We start from the raw sequence: 19,783 nt of genomic DNA, 5'->3' as shown, positions 1-19,783 counted from the left end.
TCGTCATCATTATCTGCTGATATCCACTGATTTTTTTTTCAAGTTTTGAAAACTTTGATCAGTAAGAGCAAAATGTAACTACTAAATATGCTGTCATTGTTAAATAATGGATATGTATTTCAGTATTTTTCTAGATGTAAGCTTCATATTCATTGTTTATTGGCATAAAGGTTAGATCCCCACCTTTGATGATGCATAGTAACTGTTAATATTTGTCTTCTCTTGATAAAACTAGTCACCTATCACATATTATGTATGATGCTGTAACAGAACCATTTATTGTTTACTGTGTTTTCAAATTCGTCATTTACATATTAAATGACAGATTTCAATCAAAGATACGTGTTGGTTTTGTTTTTAATTTACTACACCATCAAACAGAGCTCATAAAGTGAGTGTAAGATATATACCTTGGTTATATGGAACTGATACTGCGGAACTTGCATAAAACAGTGTTTTAAATGGGACAAATGGGGCTATAATGTACGTGTGTTCGTATATACTCCTTCATGATACTGCGATAACTTGTTTGGTCGAAGACATTTCAGCAAGGGATAGCGATTAAATGTGCAAACGTGGATGATACGTTATTACTTTTGCGCAGCTGTAAAATTCATTTAATAAATTCTTTCATGAATTTTAGACTCTTGGGAAGTGTTGCAGTTTGAATTTATTAACAGACAAAAGAATGTACAGAATAGCCACTTTCAAAGGGATGAATGTAGACAAAAGGTACCCTACATGCTACTGAATTTATTTACTTGTGTCAACTTTCGATTTAGAATATAATAAACAATAAAGAACTGTCAATAGAAAAGTTGTCCATTCTGCTTCAGACATTTAGTTTATACTAATTTGTTTTAGCTCGATTGTAATGAAAGCTTCAACCTTACTGGAACCACTCTCGAGACCGCTTCCTGGAAAAAACCAGTACTGGTGTCATATGAGAAGTCATGGTCGTGACCTTGGGCTTGAACTCACGATCCCGGGATTGAGCGGCCGACACCTTATCCACAAGACCACAGCCCCCCTTTAGAAGGTCGTTCTTTAGATACAAAATATATTTCTGTGTTACCTTAAATAAGTAGAGAGATTTTTTTTAATTTGCACGTTTGTACAAAGTGACGTTTTACAATATCTTGCTAAAATTCTGTTTCTGATTATTTTTGTTTGACTCTGAGTATTTGAATTTGAATTTCTCTGGGAAGTGTGGCCAACATTGTTTGTACACACAATCGTGTGGATGTAGTTATAAAGACATAGTTGACGACTCATTTATCGAGTAGTTTGTAGTACACAATATTACATTCTTGTTCAATGAAAATATAATATGAATGTTTAACTCAAAATAATCTAATAGTTATAACTTAAATAAAACAAGTCAATGTAATGACCACTGCCGGTGTAACATTAAATTTTAACGCAGTTGAAAATTGACCCCATGGGTCATTTTTCAACGGAATACTGATCAATTTTCAACGTTGAAAATTGACCCTTTCCGTCATTTAATGACACAACCACGCGTAAAAATTTGACCCTCGTTGTAAAGTGATCAACTATAGTCAGGTCATATTTCAACGTTGAAAACTGATCCTAATAACCTTACGCAATATGCCCATTACTATACAGATGAAAAATTAATATTTCTGTTTTTTTTTCTCGGAACTTTAAGTAATAAACGTTAAGTTATACATTCGAGCGCGCCACGAACTAATAATACATAATTATTCATCGGCAATAACCCTGACTCTGCAGATACTGGTCAGAAACAGAAGTTTTAACCCGGTTATACATCTTTGGATGCTTATTAATGAACTAATCATCTACAGATGAGTCATGTTCAATGTTAAGTTCAAAAGCTCACATCGATTTGTGGCCGTTGGTTCGAGTGACAGTACTGACCTGGTTGTTTATTACTCATAATTGTATCACTTGTGTGTCAGACAAAAAGAAAGTATTTATTTTCGTATTTCATAAGAGAAATTGCATAGTGTAAGGTAAGACACTATATCAGTTTTTGGTGAGCAATTTGGCATAATATTTGGAAAACATTTCTCTAGTTAGGTCAAACGAAACATAAAAATCCTTCTCAGAAATCCTTACACCTATGTTAAACGGCAAAGATAGCCACTGGTTTTTACGAAATCATTATAACAATAATTTTATCATAGAATTTTAAAGATATTTTTTACATATAAAATAAGTCAGATATCTGAGTCTTCTTTGTGTTTTCGTTTTTCGGCAAAGGCCGCTCTGATTTTATCAAATGTTACAAATTTTATCAAACTTTATTCAATTTTAACAAATTTGAACAGTTTAAACTTTAATCTAGATAAAACTAATAGAAATGGCCTCAAAACTAACTTTATAAAGGACCCAATCAAGAATATTACAAAACAAACATTTAAAGTTAGGCCAGCATTCTTTTATATATGTGTTAGGGACCTATGGTGGCATACAGCGCACTGCCCAGAACAACAGGTATATGAAAGAGGCCACCATAAGAAAATCCAGTAGTGATTATGTACAGTACAAAACCAGCTGACGTCAGGAAGAAGGTAAATAAAGTACAACGAAATAGGTACAAAATTTAATCGTCACACACACACACACACACACACACACAAAAGAAGAGAGAGAGAAAAAAAAACGCACGTAGTGCATTCATCATTTGATATTAAAACCTGAACACCGCTAGAAAATAAACATAGCTCGAATTATATAGCAATTTTGATATGATAATAGCAGAATGTTAAGCAAAAATATATAGAAACAACCGATTTTTGTTATAAAATTACCTGTAATATTTCATACAGCGCAATCATAAATAGCTATTTCGATTTCATCGTTAATAAATGTGAAATACCACTAGCATAAAATTCAGATTTTCAAAAGAAATCAAACACAGAACAGAAAAAAATCTTTAATAACTAAAAACGGCAGCATTTTAAAAACATAGAGTAAACACTGTTGTCAAACAAAATTAATTTCTGTTAAATTACATATAGCTACATTGCATTTATCGAAAGAAGCGTTATATAAAACATTTTTGTAACATCTATCTAACATTTTAATAACGTGTTCAAAATTTGGAGCTTTAGACAAGTTTGATCGGGAAGTCACACCTATAACATTAGAAAAACAAATCAATTATACCACCACCAATACGCAGACTTGTTCTAAATCTAACACCCGGGCTTTGAATTAAGGCTCCACATCCAGTCTAGATCTAGGATAAAGATGTAAAAGCTTGCTAACATTAATAATTCAACGCTCTGAGTGAGGCTTGAACCTACATCGGTGTATGGCAAGTGATTCGAAGTCAGGCATGTCATTTTTGCGCAGTCTTGGAAAGATGACGTTAGTGGTCTTGTTGGAAAATATCAGGGACATTAATAGATGATAAACACCCTTGGAAATATCTGTTAAAATCGTACAACAGTCCGTTATAAATGTGGGGTGGCGCATTCTACCATAAACGAGAAAACTATAATACCCTTATTACACATATATTTGTTTTGGATTTTATGTTATTTGTAAAGACAGTGACTAGGCATCAGTGACTGATTCTTGCAACTTAGTGTCACATACGTAAGGTTTTTATGAGGACTATGAATACTTTATTAAGAAATTTTTGTGTGAATGTGATGACCCTCTGTTTACATTGTTGGCAAGACGTGAGAAATTCGTCTGATAAAACAATGTTTTCATGACAAATAAAATGTGAAAGGTTAACTTGAACTATGAAAGTACAGCTTGCATTCAAATGAAGAAAAATATCTATATACTTGGTCCGTTTATTATATAGACCCATAATTTCTAGTATGCTGTCCCTGTTTTGGCAGTTGCCCCGTCTCCCTGATAGTAGGCGGACCAATGAATACTTGTTAATTTTGTACCACTCCATGATTAAGTGGACCAATTGTTTTCAGTTATGAAATAATATGAAAAAAGTTGGTTACTTTTTGAAAATTCTTCGTTTGTCACTGGATAAAAAAGATGTTTGAACTATAAATATATGTACTGTGTATTGACCTGTATCACCTTTTACTGTGCTGTGTAACTTTGACATTATGACTACTGTTTCCTTTAAAAATACAAAACAGTAATGTCTTTGGCCCTGTAGATACGTAATGTTTTACATGAATATTCATAATGTTTACTACATTGTAATTTATATAATAAGATTTAAATCGTAATTCACATCATCAGTTGTACATGTAAATGTATGTTTTATTCTTACGCTATGTGAAGTTGTGCATTATTCCAGAAGTTATTGCGTTGCAGATTCAACATGTTTTTGTGTGTTCGTAGCAATCTGTTTGCATCGATGGGCGAATATAAGGCCATTGTATGACATTTTTTTTAACACAAATCAAATGACAAAAAATAGATTTAGTATGGTAAAGATCAAATTCGCAAAAAGAAAACTACAGGATAGCACCAGAAATATGTAGGGAACAAAGCAGAAAAAAATATTAAAACTATAGATCTAATTAAAAAGAACAAAAAAAAAAAAAAAAAAAAAAAATGAAAAAGGAAAAACAGTATCGCTCACCTGACCTAAGTTTCATTAAGGTATGGTAATAAATGTGGCCTCTAAAGTGTTAACTAGCTTTTCCTTTGATTTGACCACCTAGTTTTTTACCCCACATGACCCAGATTCGAACTTGACCTAAATATCATCAAGATTAACATTTTGACTAAGTTTCATGAAGATACAGTCATAAATATGGCCTCTAGACTGTTAACAAGCTTTTCCTTTGATTAACCCGGTGACTAGATTTTGACCACGCTTGACCCAGATTCAAACTTGACCTAAAGATCATCAAGGTTAACATTCTGACCAAGTTTCATGAAGATACAATAAAAAATGTGACCTCTACAGTGTTAACAAGCTTTTCCTTTGATTTAACCTGGTGACCTAGTTTTTGATCCCAGATGACCCAATATCAAATTCCTCCAAGATTTTATTGAGGGTAACATTCTGACCAAGTTTCATTAAAATTAGGCCAAAATTGTGACCTCTAGAGTGTTAACAAGCTTTTCCTTTGAGTTGACCTGGTGACCTAGTTTTTGATCTCAGATGACCCGATATCGAACTCATCCATGGGTTTATTAAGGGTAACATTCTGACCAAGTTTCATTAAGATTGGGCCAAAACTGTGACCTCTAGAGCGTTAACAAGCTTTTCCTTTATTTTGAACTGGTGACCTAGTTTTTGACCCCAGATAGCCCAATATCGAACTCGTCCAAGATTTTATTTAAAGTTACATTCTGACCAAGTTTCATTAAGATTGGGCCAAAATTGTGACCTCTAAAGTGTTAACAAGCTTTTCCTTCGATTTGACTGACCCGGTGACCTAGTTTTTGACTCTATAAGATCCAGATTCGAACTTGACCTAAAAATCATCAAGATTAACATTCTGCCCAAGTTTCATGAAGATACAGTCTTAAATGTGGCCTCTAGAGTGTTAACAAGCTTTTTCTTTGATTTGACCTAGTGACCTAGTTTTTGACCCCATCGAACCCAGATCTGAACTTGACCTATATATCACCAAGATTAACATTCTGACCAAGTTTCATTAAGATATGATCATAAATGTGACCTCAAGAGTGTTAACTAGCTTTTCCTTTGATTTAACCTGGTGACCTAGTTTTTGATTCTACATAACCCAGATTCAAACTGGACCTTGAAATCATCAAGGTTAACATTCTGACCTAACTTTATGAGGATAAAGTCATAAATGTGGCCTCTACAGTGCTAGCAAACTTTTCCTTTGATTTGAACTGGTGATCTTGTTTTTGACCACAGATGACCCAATATCAAACTCGTAAGGGTAACATTCTGAACAAGTTTCATTAAGATTGGGTCAAAATTGTGACCTCTAGAGTGTTAACAAGCTTTTCCTTTGATTTGACCTGGTGACCTAGTTTTTGACCCCGGATAACCCAATATCAAACTCGTCCAAGATTTTATTGGGGGTAACATTCTGACCAAGTTTAATTAAGACTGGGCCAATATTGTGACCTCTAGAGTGTTAAAGTCAAATTGTATTTGTATTGTATTTTATTGGGGGTAACATTCTGACCAGGTTTCATGAAGATTGGGCCAAAATTGTGACCTCTAGTGTGTTAACAAGCTTTTCCTTTGATCTGACCTGGTGACCTAGTTTTTGACCCCAGATGACTCAATATCAAACTCGTCCAAGATTTTATTGACGGTAACATTCTGACCAAGTTTAATTAAGACTGGGCCAAAATTGTGACCTCTAGAGTGTTAAAAGTCAAATTGTTGACGACGAAGACGGACGGACGACTGACGGACGACGGACGACGACGGACACAGGGCGATCAAAAAAGCTCACCTTGAGCACTTTGTGCTCAGGTGAGCTAAAAAAAACAAATAAAAAAAAAACAACAACAAAAAACCAACCCCCCTCCCCCCCCCCAAAAAAAAACAACAACAAAAAAAAAACGAAAAAAAAAAAAAACAACAACAAAACAAAACACTTACAAAAGTGTCTCATTTCGAAAAGAAAATCCCTTCAACTAGAAATGTGTCCATGGGACACAGATGCCCCCACTACATGACATTAGTCAGGGGCCAGAACTCCTACAATACTGAATGAATCCGGAATGTGACTCTAGGTCATATACTTTTGGAGCTAAGCACGACACAACATTAAAATGACCAATTTTTACAAAGTCAGGGGCCATAACTGCTACATGACCGAATGAATCCGGACGCGAAACCCCAGGTGCACAACTATACATGCTGACCAACATTCCTGTAAACTTTGGTGATTCTAGGTCAAATACTTTTGGAGCTATGCGCGACACAACATTAAAATGACCAATTTTTTACTAAGTCAGGGGCCATAACTACTACATGTCTGGATTAATCCGAACGCAAAACCCCAGGTGCACAACTACACATGCTGACCAACATGCCTGTAAAGTTTTGTGACTCTAGGTCATATATTTTTGGAGCTAGGCACGACACAACATTAAAATGACCAATTTTTACGAAGTAAGGGCCATAACTTCTACATGACTGAATGAATCCGGACGCGAAACCCAAGGTGCACAACTACACATGCTGACCAACATTCCTGTAAAGTTTTGTGACTCTACGTCAAATACTTTCAGAGCTACGCGCGACACAACATTTTCGGACGGACGGACGGACGGAAGGACGGACGGACGGACAAGAGCAAATCTATATGCCCCCCCCCCCAAAGTGGGGGCATAAAAAGGTTGTTAAGACAGATTTAATTTGGTCAAATTGTGAGATCTGTCGGATCTAGTTGAAAACAAAAAGTCGCCCAGTATAAATGAAAACGATGCAGGCTCGATCTGACTGAGCCTGTTTATGGACGGCAGTGGAAATGCATACTACCGTCCAAGCCCTCTAGCTCCGGGTTGAGCAGACAACATTTATACATGCTACCAGTACCAAAATGTATTCATATGGCGGTGTATGTGGATCCTACAATGACACACAGAGCGCAGTTCTATAGAAAAACGTGATTGTAAAAAGTGTACACACTTACAATACATTATTTGAAAGAATATATAAAGTACGTGAATACATAGAGTATCATTCTGTTAGCCAAGGTTAGTTTCCTTTAAATGGTATAGATTTTTCTGTTATTTCTTGACGTTGCAAGATGATTTACATTGGCCAATAAAAGGTATAATTAGGAATGCAAGTCGTTTCAAAGAACCGGCTTAAAATTGTACAATTACGTGCGTATACCACATTTTTGACGGTAAATTAAATGAAAGAGAAAAGTCAGACAGAAGACGCAGTGACGTTAAAAGAGGCGGCTAGTTACTGCATAAATGTAATGAGAGTAACTCCCACTTAAAAGACAAGGCATTGATACAGAAGTATTGAAATAGGTTCTGTTGTGACAGATTTATTTTACTAAACATTATCTGACAAGCAATATTTTATTACACATATTTATAAAATAAAAAAGATCATGAACATTTTACATTCAACTGTGTAAATACATGTGTGGCAGTCTTGATTTTAAGGCTTTGGATTAAGTAGTTGTTTAAGCTAAGTTATCTCCCTTTGACCATAGTTGTAGTTTGTGTCCAGTCAGGTGTATTGACCTTAGGTCAATTTGTTCCCTCAAAAAGACTGTGTTCTGATTGGTTTAGGCATCAGTGATCAATATCTCACTACCTGGAAAGCTTTGATACAGTGTACATGTATTTGGTAGAAGTTATTTTAAATCTGTAATGTATTAGTTTTAAATGGATGGAATTATTACTCAGAGGTTAGTTAATTTCATTTATAAGGTTCCTATCAGTTTTGCTGGTCTTATAAAGTGATAGATAATGATTTTAACCTTTACAGTTTTGGACTTTTCTGATTTAGACAGATTAGTATATTTTGAGTAAAGTCCTGTTTCATGAATGGCAGTCTTCTCACATATCTCTGTCTCATTCTTTAATTACACATTTAACAATTTAATCATTTGCAGACCATTAACCTGAATCACAGTGTGATAGAGCAGATGAGTTGTTGTGGTGCAGCTGGTGATATTGTCTAGTGATGATGCATTTAAGTCCACAACTTGGTAAGCATATATGTGTTTTGTTATGTACATGTGTTATATGTAATTGTATACTTTCAGTGCATATGTAAGTTTACATATAATTCAAGTTTATGTACTAAGTATTGTGTTTAATGACTGCAAGGTGCCACTACACACAACTATATGTTTTAACCTGTATTACCATATGAATAAGAGATTTATGCATTTATTATAATATGTATGGTATTCTGATGTATCTATTATGTGTATTACCTGATTGTAAGTTTTGTTAATGTTATGTACTTTCAGGATGCTTAGTTTACCAACCAATAAATTGATAAAGGTACTAAGAGCTTGTTTACTACACATGACCTCCAGATGGACCTACTCCTCAAACCCCACTAGCAGTTATACTTCCTTATAATTTACAAAGGAACTTTAAGTAAAACTAGCCAAGTGACACATGGATAAATTCGGACTGACTTTACGTTTAGATAAATGTTATAGTTATTGTTCAAAGTTGATAACATTCTTCCCTTGACAATATATATTAGTTTGACCAACAAGGAGGTTGATCACTTAAAACGTAATAACGGACAGTTTGCTTAGAATGACTTTATATTGTAACTGAATTTTGCAAAATTTATTTTAAGCATGGCCACTGTTTCCTCCTACTAAAACAACAACAACAACAACAACAACAATTGCTTAATGCATGACACCTATTCTGTTTCGTACGAAGTTAGTGGTGAGCTGATTACCTTTCAGAAATTATAAAAGTACAATATATTTAAAGCTATAAAAACTTTTTGACTATATTATTTGTAAATACAATCTGTCAGCTTTCTGATATATGTTGCACAAGAAATTGATTTTAGGCTTTTAGAAATTTTCAAGTGAATCTAGAATGCCCCTGAAGTTCGAAGGTTCAATTATCATAAACTTCACGGGTGCTATTCTGGCTCGGTCTCTACTTGGCAATAGTTTGTCTTTAGACAGTTTTTAGCATGCAGTGGTAATTTCAATTTTAAAACTGGTGCTTGTTTTTTTTTCAAGTATGATACTAAAGAACCTACTATGAAACTTGTCTTATGCCTCTAATGCATCTGCAAACAGAAAAAAGACATAACAATTTTCAATTACAATCATTCGGGTAAACGCCATAACATGCCTTGTCTATTTAATGACCATCAATACTGAAAATGTGCACGGTTTTCAATATCAGTACTCAGTAAACGAAACTACAATGTTTACACAGTACAAATATTACTTTGTAAACTCAATACACAGTATACCACTGACGCTCATTAATAATGCTATCTATATACTGTTGTAAATTTAGCAGCTAGTTTTATTAAAGTTGATTTATTAATAGATTCTACTGATGAGAAACTTTTATATGTTTCCGCTTCCGGTATGGCAGCTGTGAAAAAAATGTAAACAAAGAACAAATTGTAAAATGATATAACTGACGGACGGAGGTCTCTGTGATGTGAACAGATATTGACGGTTATGGTTTAAAAGTAATTTGTGAACCAGTAAGACTTGGAATTCTGAATTCTGAAATTTTGCACTTTAGTCATTTATATCTGTGAAACTCGTGAAATTCGTGAAAACTGTGTATCACCATCTATATATAGAAAAAGCTATAAATAGAGACCTCCCCCGCACAAAATCTTTGAGATCTATACTAATCGAAAAAAGTTTGTAACATTAAAATACTATGAGTGACAATAGTACAGCTGATTGTTCGACACCAGTGACTGAAAACAAAAAGAGAGAACTATCATCTCCATTAGATTATATGGACACTAAAAAGTCAAAAATGGCGGAATCGCAAATAATTCTTTCTAGTGAAGACATCCAGTCAATAGCAAACGTACTAAGGGACACATTTAGGTCTGAACTTCCAAGTCACCGTAACGTTGTTGATGTAGACACGCAAGTCCAAGCAATTGTAGATGGTGTTCTTGCTGGTTTAAACACCAAAATTCGCCACTTAGAGGAAGAAAATGACAAACTGCGCACGCGCGTTTCAAAACTAGAGCGTGATGCTGATATTGCAGAGCAGTACAGCCGACGAAACTGTCTTCGTTTTAGTGGTATTCCTGAAGTCAAACATACACCTACTAACTCCTTTGGTCATGAATTTCCTCCATTGGAGCAAAACGAAGAAACAGCCATGATAAATGATAATGTCCCTTCACATAACAACGAACTTACTGATGGCAAAATCCTAGAAATCGCTAATGCGCTTGACTTAGATGTACACATTTCTGACATTGACAGGTCACACCGCGTAGGACAAAAGAAGGATGGCAAACCACGTGACATAATTGTCAAATTCTCCTCATACAGGGTGAGAAATGCTGTTTACAGGGCAAGGGTAGGTCTGAAAAAAATGCGGCCACTCTGGCGTTTTTATAAATGAAGACCTTACTCGCATGCGATCAGCACTCTTCTTCAAAGCCAGGCAACTGGTAAAGGGCAATCACCTAGTCGGTGCTTGGACGTACGATGGCACGGTAATGGTTAAGGACTCAGTCCGTAAGATACACCGTGTTACCAGTGAAAACGACCTGATGAAGGTAAAAAGTCCTGAACCAATTCCAGCTCAGCCACAAAATAGACCAGACTCAACTTTATATCATGGAGCAGACGTCAATTTGGACTAAAATTATTATTGACTCTGCACTTTCGATAAGCAGTATATATACAACTTTACCTGTGCAAAATTACTGAATCGTACAGTAAAATAACCTGTAAACTTCACCTTGATATTGATACGCTATATATAGTACTGGGCGCTATTAAGGAGAACTTGACTTTACAAAATTTGTGATTTTATAGCAAATATCACAATGTTTTTTGATTTGCATGCGCCATAAATATCGACAATGTAGCCAGGTTTCTATATCCGAATTTCAATTGTCACTACACGATTGAATGATAATAATAGTTTTGCATTTTGTATAAAAAAAAAAAAAAAAAAAAAAAAAAAAAAAATTCATCTCAAATTGTAAATACATGTAGATATATTTTTTGTTTGCAGTGATGCTCTATTGATCTTATAGAATTACCACAGTGTATTTTTGATTTGCATGGGCTATAAACATTGACAATATAGTCAGCTTTCTATATTTGAATTTTGATTGTCACTACAAGATTGAAAGATATATAATGATAGTTTTGTATTTTGTATTAGAGTTTTCATCTCGGATTGTGAATATATGTAGATGTGTTTTCTTTTTGCGGTGATATTCTATTGGTATATACCTATTTTGAAACATGTTAACATCTGTAGTACCTATATATATCGGATATACTTGCAGTACATGTAACGTACTTTATATAGTTACTATATTAGGTTTGAAAATTGAAACCTTCTTAACAAAGTCATTTGTTCTTTAGAGTCATGTATAAAGTAAAATCCTGTTCGGACTGATATCATTTGGAATATGTTGTCGTTTTGTTGGAATTTGGTTTTTCATTTCTTATCTGAATCCTTATATCTTATGCTAAATAACAATGTTATCTCAGTTAAAAGACAGATATATGTAACTTTTTCATCATGTTTTTCTAAACAGTATTTACGAATGTGACTAAGTACCTTTACATTCCCAGCATATCCCTTTGTATATGTATCTTTCAGTTTTGCTTCTGTGTGTTTTGATGTAGTATATTTTTTATATTTTACTCAGACAACATAAATATTTACTACCTACCAATACAAGTACTATAGCATTGCCAGCAGATTCATCTGTGTATCTAGACGTAGCTTTCATTCTCAATATTTAAAAAAAAAAATATTTTCACTCTCATAGTCAAATTTTCGCAGTTATACAACTAACTATGTATAATAACGTTAAATTTAAACGTCAGTTTATATCATTTTTCAGTTACCATAATTCGTTCAATATGGACTCTTTACTTTCTCTATACGCACTTTTCTGTAATTCAGTACAATTTCACTATCTACTTAATACTCTTACATTTCTTTTTATACGTTTCAACCTAATCATTCGGACCAGTTCAAATGGAATGCACTTGGCATCGAGTATTCCTCTGCGAGTGCGCACGGCTGTGGCTAAACTGTTTTTGTTGTCGTTGTCAGCTGTAACATAATGAATAACTTATTCCTTCCCACGGTCATGCGAACTTATACTTGCCCATGGAAATTCCCATTGCTTTTGCACTGTGTTGTACTTCTGGTCACTATTTCAAACATATTATTTACATACTCTCTGACCATTCAATTAAAGCTCCAGTTGAAAGATAACATTATATACCCAAATAAGCATATGATTCTTGGGATTAAATTCAAACAAAACCTTTCCTTTATGAGATATGTTATTCTTGTGTTTACAGGATCTTTGTGTACAACTTGGCTATGTTTCTTAATAGCTTTAGCTGGCGATGTTCAACCAAATCCTGGCCCATTGTCAGTGAGTTCCAATAGTTCTTCCTCATCCGCCTTTTCTTTAATGTCAAACACCTTATCAGAAATAATAACTAGTACTAGATGCCTTTCAGTCTTACAATATAATGTACAAAGCCTTTTAAATAAGATTGACATTCTAGGCGCAGAGTTTGGTATCTTTGATGTCCTTGCATTTACAGAAACATGGTTAAATCCAAACATATCTTCTAACGATATTAAACTTTCTTGCTTTCACACTCCAGAAAGAAAAGACAGAACTGAGAATGGCTACGGCGGAGTAATAGTTTACTTAAAGGAGACCCTACACTACAAAAGAAGGTTAGATCTCGAACCCAGAGGTCTGGAGTGTATCTGGATTGAACTGATCCCTTCTCATTCCAAGCATATCCTGTTTGCTGTTTTTTATCGTCCCCCCAATGCCGACGCCTATCATACAAATCTGATTGAAGATTCTCTCGGTTTAGCACTAGATACAGGTATATCAGACATAATTGTCACTGGCGACTTTAACTTTAATCAGTCGAACCCACACATGACACGCAAACTTAATTCTATTTGCCAGCAGTTTAATCTAGAGCAACTTATTAATGAACCGACCCACTTCACAGAGTCTTCTTCTGCTCTTCTAGACCTCTTTCTTGTATCTTGTAGTCATAAAGTTATAACCTCAGGCGTTGGGGATCCAATTCTAGACCAGAATCAACGGTTCCATTGTCCTGTTTATGCTCTATTTACATTTTCTACGCCCCATGTCAAGCCTTTTAAACGTTTGATATGGCAATACGACCGCGGCGACTATACATCACTAAGACGTAAAATCAAGGATACCAACTGGGATCTTTTCAAAACTGAAGACATTAATAACTATACTACATCTGTTACTAATAAACTCCTCGAACTGTCTAAGGAATGTATTCCTTCAAGAAATATCACTGTGAAACCTAATGATAAACCTTGGATCACAGCACAAATTAAGAAAAAATTCAGAAACGTAAAAAATATTATCACAGAGCCAAACTTTCTCAGAACCCAGGGCACTGGAATAAATTCAGAAAGGTTCGTAATGAAATTGTATCATTAATTCGCACAGCTAAACAAAATCACTTCTCAAAACTTGCTGACACACTTAAATCTGACTCTACTACGGCTAAAGATTGGTGGAAAGTTATAAAAGGCTTCATCTCTACAACTGATAAACAAACTATACCACCACTCACAAACCCTGCCACTCGGGAACTTGTCTTTGATTCTAAATCAAAATCTGATCTATTGAATGAATTCTTTTGCAGCCAGGCTTCGCTAATCGACTCTAATAAGGACCTTCCTGACAATGATTATCAAGCGACTAGAAACAAACTTGACTTTATTTCCATTACCCCACAAGACGTCGAAGACGCCCTGAGGTCTTTAAATATCAACAAAGCATCAGGACCAGATGGAATTAGTAATCGGATACTGCGTGAAACTGCACCTGTGATTAAATTTCCTCTTTGTTCTCTTTTTAACTACTCACTTCAATGCAGTAAGGTACCTCAAATTTGGAAAGATGCTAATGTCTGTGCTGTCTTCAAAAAAGGTGACCCGTCTTTACCTAACAACTACCGACCGATTTCGCTGCTATGCTGCACTGAAAAGGTATTCGAGCGCATTTTATTTAAGCATCTTTTTAACTTTCTTCGTGATAATAACTTCCTATCTTCTCTACAATCTGGATTTACTCCAGGGGACTCGACCGTGAATCAGCTCACTTATTTGTACAATACCTTCTGTAAAGCTCTTGATGATGGACTTGAAGTAAGAACTGTCTTCTTTGATATTAGCAAGGCCTTTGATAAAGTTTGGCATAAAGGTCTTCTCTTCAAGTTGAAAAATGCCGGACTGGACGGACGGTTGTTGAATTGGTTTTCTGACTATCTCTCTAACAGACGTCAATGCGTTGTCTTACCTGGCACCCAATCCAACTGGGCATCAGTTGATGCAGGAGTCCCTCAGGGTTCTATTCTAGGCCCTCTTTTATTCTTAGTGTTTATTAATGATATTGTTGATGACTTAGGCTCTCATGTACATCTTTTTGCTGATGACACCAGTTTGCATATTATTGTTGACCATCCTTTTTCTGCTGCGGTAACTCTTCAATCTGACATCGACAAGATATGCATTTGGGCTGATAAATGGTTAGTTACATTTAATCCTTCCAAGACAGAAACGATGACCATCTCACGTAAATCATCTAAACCTTTTCACCCGCATCTTCTAATGCATGACCAACTCATTTCCTCGGTATCCTCTCACAAACATCTTGGTGTCTACTTTTCTGACGATGGTTCTTGGCATTCTCACATTAACTCTATCAAAGAACGGGCATGGAAAAGAATAAATATCATGAGAAAACTCAAGTTTCAACTTGACAGAAGATCCTTAGAAGTAATATACTTATCTTTCATCAGACCTCTTATTGAATATGCTGATGTAGTTTATATCAACTGCACGCAATACGAGAAACTCGAACTCAACAAAATTCAGGATGAAGCTTCCCGCATTGTTTCTGGGGCTACCAAACTTGTATCTCTTCATGAACTTCATAGAGAAGTTCCATGGGAATCTCTTGAAAGTCGACGACTTCACCATAAGCTTATTCTACTCTACAAAATGAAAAACGGCCTTACTCCTGACTATCTTTCTTCTCTTGTCCCACCATCTGTAGGGGAAACGTCTAGGTATAATTTACGTAACGCCACTGACATTCCGCCTATACGTACCAGAACTTCTCTTTACTACAATGCCTTTCTTCCATCGGCACTTAGAGATTGGAACACACTTTCAAGAGAATTGCAAAATTCAACTTCATTAGCTTCCTTCAAATCGCAGTTAAAAACTAGCGCCCCGAAATGCCCTGATTATTTTTACGTAGGCGACAGAAAATGGCAAGTATACCATGCTCGGCTCCGTACTGAATGCAGCTCCCTAAATCAGCATTTGTTCAGAAAAAACATTTCTCCAACACCTCTTTGTCAATGTGGTCTTCCAGAGAGTAACCATCATTTCTTCCTTGAGTGTCACCACTATGATAATATCAGAGTTCGTCTTCTTGAAACTACTTCCGACTATTGCACTATAACCTTTCACACTCTACTGAATGGAGACCGAAATCTCAGCGATGAAATAAATGTTAAAATATTCCAAGCAGTCCAAAACTACATCCGGGAAAGCAGACGATTTTCATGAGCATCTGTGCTATATGCTATACTGCTCCATTGGCGATCCGAATGAATATATTTTTCTATTCACTTTTTTTTCGTTCATTTCCTCTCCTATGTTAACCTCATTTAATTTATCTATTAATTTAATATATGTGTATATATATGATCATCACTCTTAAAGACTTTAAAAACGTATGTTCGAATATTTCGTTCATAAGTTATTGCTCTACTACTCCTGTGTTTTTTGTTTTCCATATTAAAATGTGTTATTTCAGACAAGATAATAAGCACTGCCATAGCGTATTTATTATAGTACTTAGTTAAAGGAGAAGACCTCTATAAGCTTTAGCTTTCGGATCTAATCCTTTTTCATACATTTATCTTTTGTACTGCGTAATGTAAATTTGTATATGTTGTACCATTGTTTGAAATAAAATTATGTTTAAACTAGATGGATGAAAACTATAAAATAACAGATTATAAAATATGTCATCCGGATAAGCTAAATAAGTAAGGTTAGATAAATGCATGCCGCCACCTACTTGCACTGTGGGGAATATTCTGAATCGTACGATATATATTGTTGAAAAACGTATCGGGGGTGAGGGTTTATACTCCATTGATAAAATAATACTTCAATTCCAGTTTTCTATGTTAGTTTATTATGTGATAAATATATTATATAGTCTAAGTGATGGAAATATAGTCATCAAAATTATAATACTCTCATTCCTCTGGTCTAAAGTCACTTATAATTATAACTGTAAAATATTTCATTTCTAGATCCTATGATCAGTAATTTTCAAAGTCCGAGCCAAAAGTAAAGAAATTCCCCTTCCTAGTTCTGACCTAGGTTTATATACAAAAGTGTGTACCCTCCCATATTTGGAGTGTATCACAGTAATGAAAGACAAAGATTACCCCTAATATTTATGAGGATAACGGTTGACTGATGGTACCATCCCAAATACGGAGCCACCTCTAATTCTAACAAACCAGACATGTTTACAATGGTACATGATGACAACATACCCCGATAAAATTGTACAAAATAATACACACTCCAGTCCCAAGCAATTTATGAGGGTAAATGGTGAATGACAACTAAGTAGCAGAAGCCAAAGTTTCTCATCAGTAGAATCTATTAATAAATCAACTTTAATAAAACTAGCTGCTAAATTTACAACAGTATATAGATAGCAGTTATTAATGAGCGTCAGTGGTATACTGTGTATTGAGTTTACAAAGTAATATTTGTACTGTGTAAACATTGTAGTTTCGTTTACTGAGTACTGATATTGAAAACCGTGCACATTTTCAGTATTGATGGTCATTAAATAGACAAGGCATGTTATGGCGTTTACCCGAATGATTGTAATTGAAAATTGTTATGTCTTTTTTCTGTTTGCAGATGCATTAGAGGCATAAGACAAGTTTCATAGTAGGTTCTTTAGTATCATACTTGAAAAAAAAACAAGCACCAGTTTTAAAATTGAAATTAACACTGCATGCTAAAAACTGTCTAAAGACAAACTATTGCCAAGTAGAGACCGAGCCAGAATAGCACCCGTGAAGTTTATGATAATTGAACCTTCGAACTTCAGGGGCATTCTAGATTCACTTGAAAATTTCTAAAAGCCTAAAATCAATTTCTTGTGCAACATATATCAGAAAGCTGACAGATTGTATTTACAAATAATATAGTCAAAAAGTTTTTATAGCTTTAAATATATTGTACTTTTATAATTTCTGAAAGGTAATCAGCTCACCACTAACTTCGTACGAAACAGAATAGGTGTCATGCATTAAGCAATTGTTGTTGTTGTTGTTGTTGTTGTTTTAGTAGGAGGAAACAGTGGCCATGCTTAAAATAAATTTTGCAAAATTCAGTTACAATATAAAGTCATTCTAAGCAAACTGTCCGTTATTACGTTTTAAGTGATCAACCTCCTTGTTGGTCAAACTAATATATATTGTCAAGGGAAGAATGTTATCAACTTTGAACAATAACTATAACATTTATCTAAACGTAAAGTCAGTCCGAATTTATCCATGTGTCACTTGGCTAGTTTTACTTAAAGTTCCTTTGTAAATTATAAGGAAGTATAACTGCTAGTGGGGTTTGAGGAGTAGGTCCATCTGGAGGTCATGTGTAGTAAACAAGCTCTTAGTACCTTTATCAATTTATTGGTTGGTAAACTAAGCATCCTGAAAGTACATAACATTAACAAAACTTACAATCAGGTAATACACATAATAGATACATCAGAATACCATACATATTATAATAAATGCATAAATCTCTTATTCATATGGTAATACAGGTTAAAACATATAGTTGTGTGTAGTGGCACCTTGCAGTCATTAAACACAATACTTAGTACATAAACTTGAATTATATGTAAACTTACATATGCACTGAAAGTATACAATTACATATAACACATGTACATAACAAAACACATATATGCTTACCAAGTTGTGGACTTAAATGCATCATCACTAGACAATATCACCAGCTGCACCACAACAACTCATCTGCTCTATCACACTGTGATTCAGGTTAATGGTCTGCAAATGATTAAATTGTTAAATGTGTAATTAAAGAATGAGACAGAGATATGTGAGAAGACTGCCATTCATGAAACAGGACTTTACTCAAAATATACTAATCTGTCTAAATCAGAAAAGTCCAAAACTGTAAAGGTTAAAATCATTATCTATCACTTTATAAGACCAGCAAAACTGATAGGAACCTTATAAATGAAATTAACTAACCTCTGACTAATAATTCCATCCATTTAAAACTAATACATTACAGATTTAAAATAACTTCTACCAAATACATGTACACTGTATCAAAGCTTTCCAGGTAGTGAGATATTGATCACTGATGCCTAAACCAATCAGAACACAGTCTTTTTGAGGGAACAAATTGACCTAAGGTCAATACACCTGACTGGACACAAACTACAACTATGGTCAAAGGGAGATAACTTAGCTTAAACAACTACTTAATCCAAAGCCTTAAAATCAAGACTGCCACACATGTATTTACACAGTTGAATGTAAAATGTTCATGATCTTTTTTATTTTATAAATATGTGTAATAAAATATTGCTTGTCAGATAATGTTTAGTAAAATAAATCTGTCACAACAGAACCTATTTCAATACTTCTGTATCAATGCCTTGTCTTTTAAGTGGGAGTTACTCTCATTACATTTATGCAGTAACTAGCCGCCTCTTTTAACGTCACTGCGTCTTCTGTCTGACTTTTCTCTTTCATTTAATTTACCGTCAAAAATGTGGTATACGCACGTAATTGTACAATTTTAAGCCGGTTCTTTGAAACGACTTGCATTCCTAATTATACCTTTTATTGGCCAATGTAAATCATCTTGCAACGTCAAGAAATAACAGAAAAATCTATACCATTTAAAGGAAACTAACCTTGGCTAACAGAATGATACTCTATGTATTCACGTACTTTATATATTCTTTCAAATAATGTATTGTAAGTGTGTACACTTTTTACAATCACGTTTTTCTATAGAACTGCGCTCTGTGTGTCATTGTAGGATCCAC

At 34.6% G+C, this 19,783-nt stretch overlaps 2 protein-coding genes across 3 annotated transcripts in view; both read right to left on the bottom strand.

Annotated features, from left to right (window-relative positions):
* The window catches only part of LOC123563018 (uncharacterized), a 181,009-nt gene that overhangs the window by 115,326 nt on the left and 45,900 nt on the right, over positions 1 to 19,783 (bottom strand). The window lies entirely within an intron of this gene.
* Positions 1 to 19,783, bottom strand: part of LOC123565062 (uncharacterized) — a 151,520-nt gene that overhangs the window by 104,779 nt on the left and 26,958 nt on the right. The gene's annotated exons all lie outside the window — the stretch shown is intronic.

The sequence above is a fragment of the Mercenaria mercenaria genome, chromosome 2 (genome assembly GCF_021730395.1).
Source record: "Mercenaria mercenaria strain notata chromosome 2, MADL_Memer_1, whole genome shotgun sequence".
NCBI classification, from domain to species: Eukaryota; Metazoa; Mollusca; class Bivalvia; order Venerida; family Veneridae; genus Mercenaria; species Mercenaria mercenaria.
This window is presented reverse-complemented; position numbering and strand designations above follow the sequence as displayed.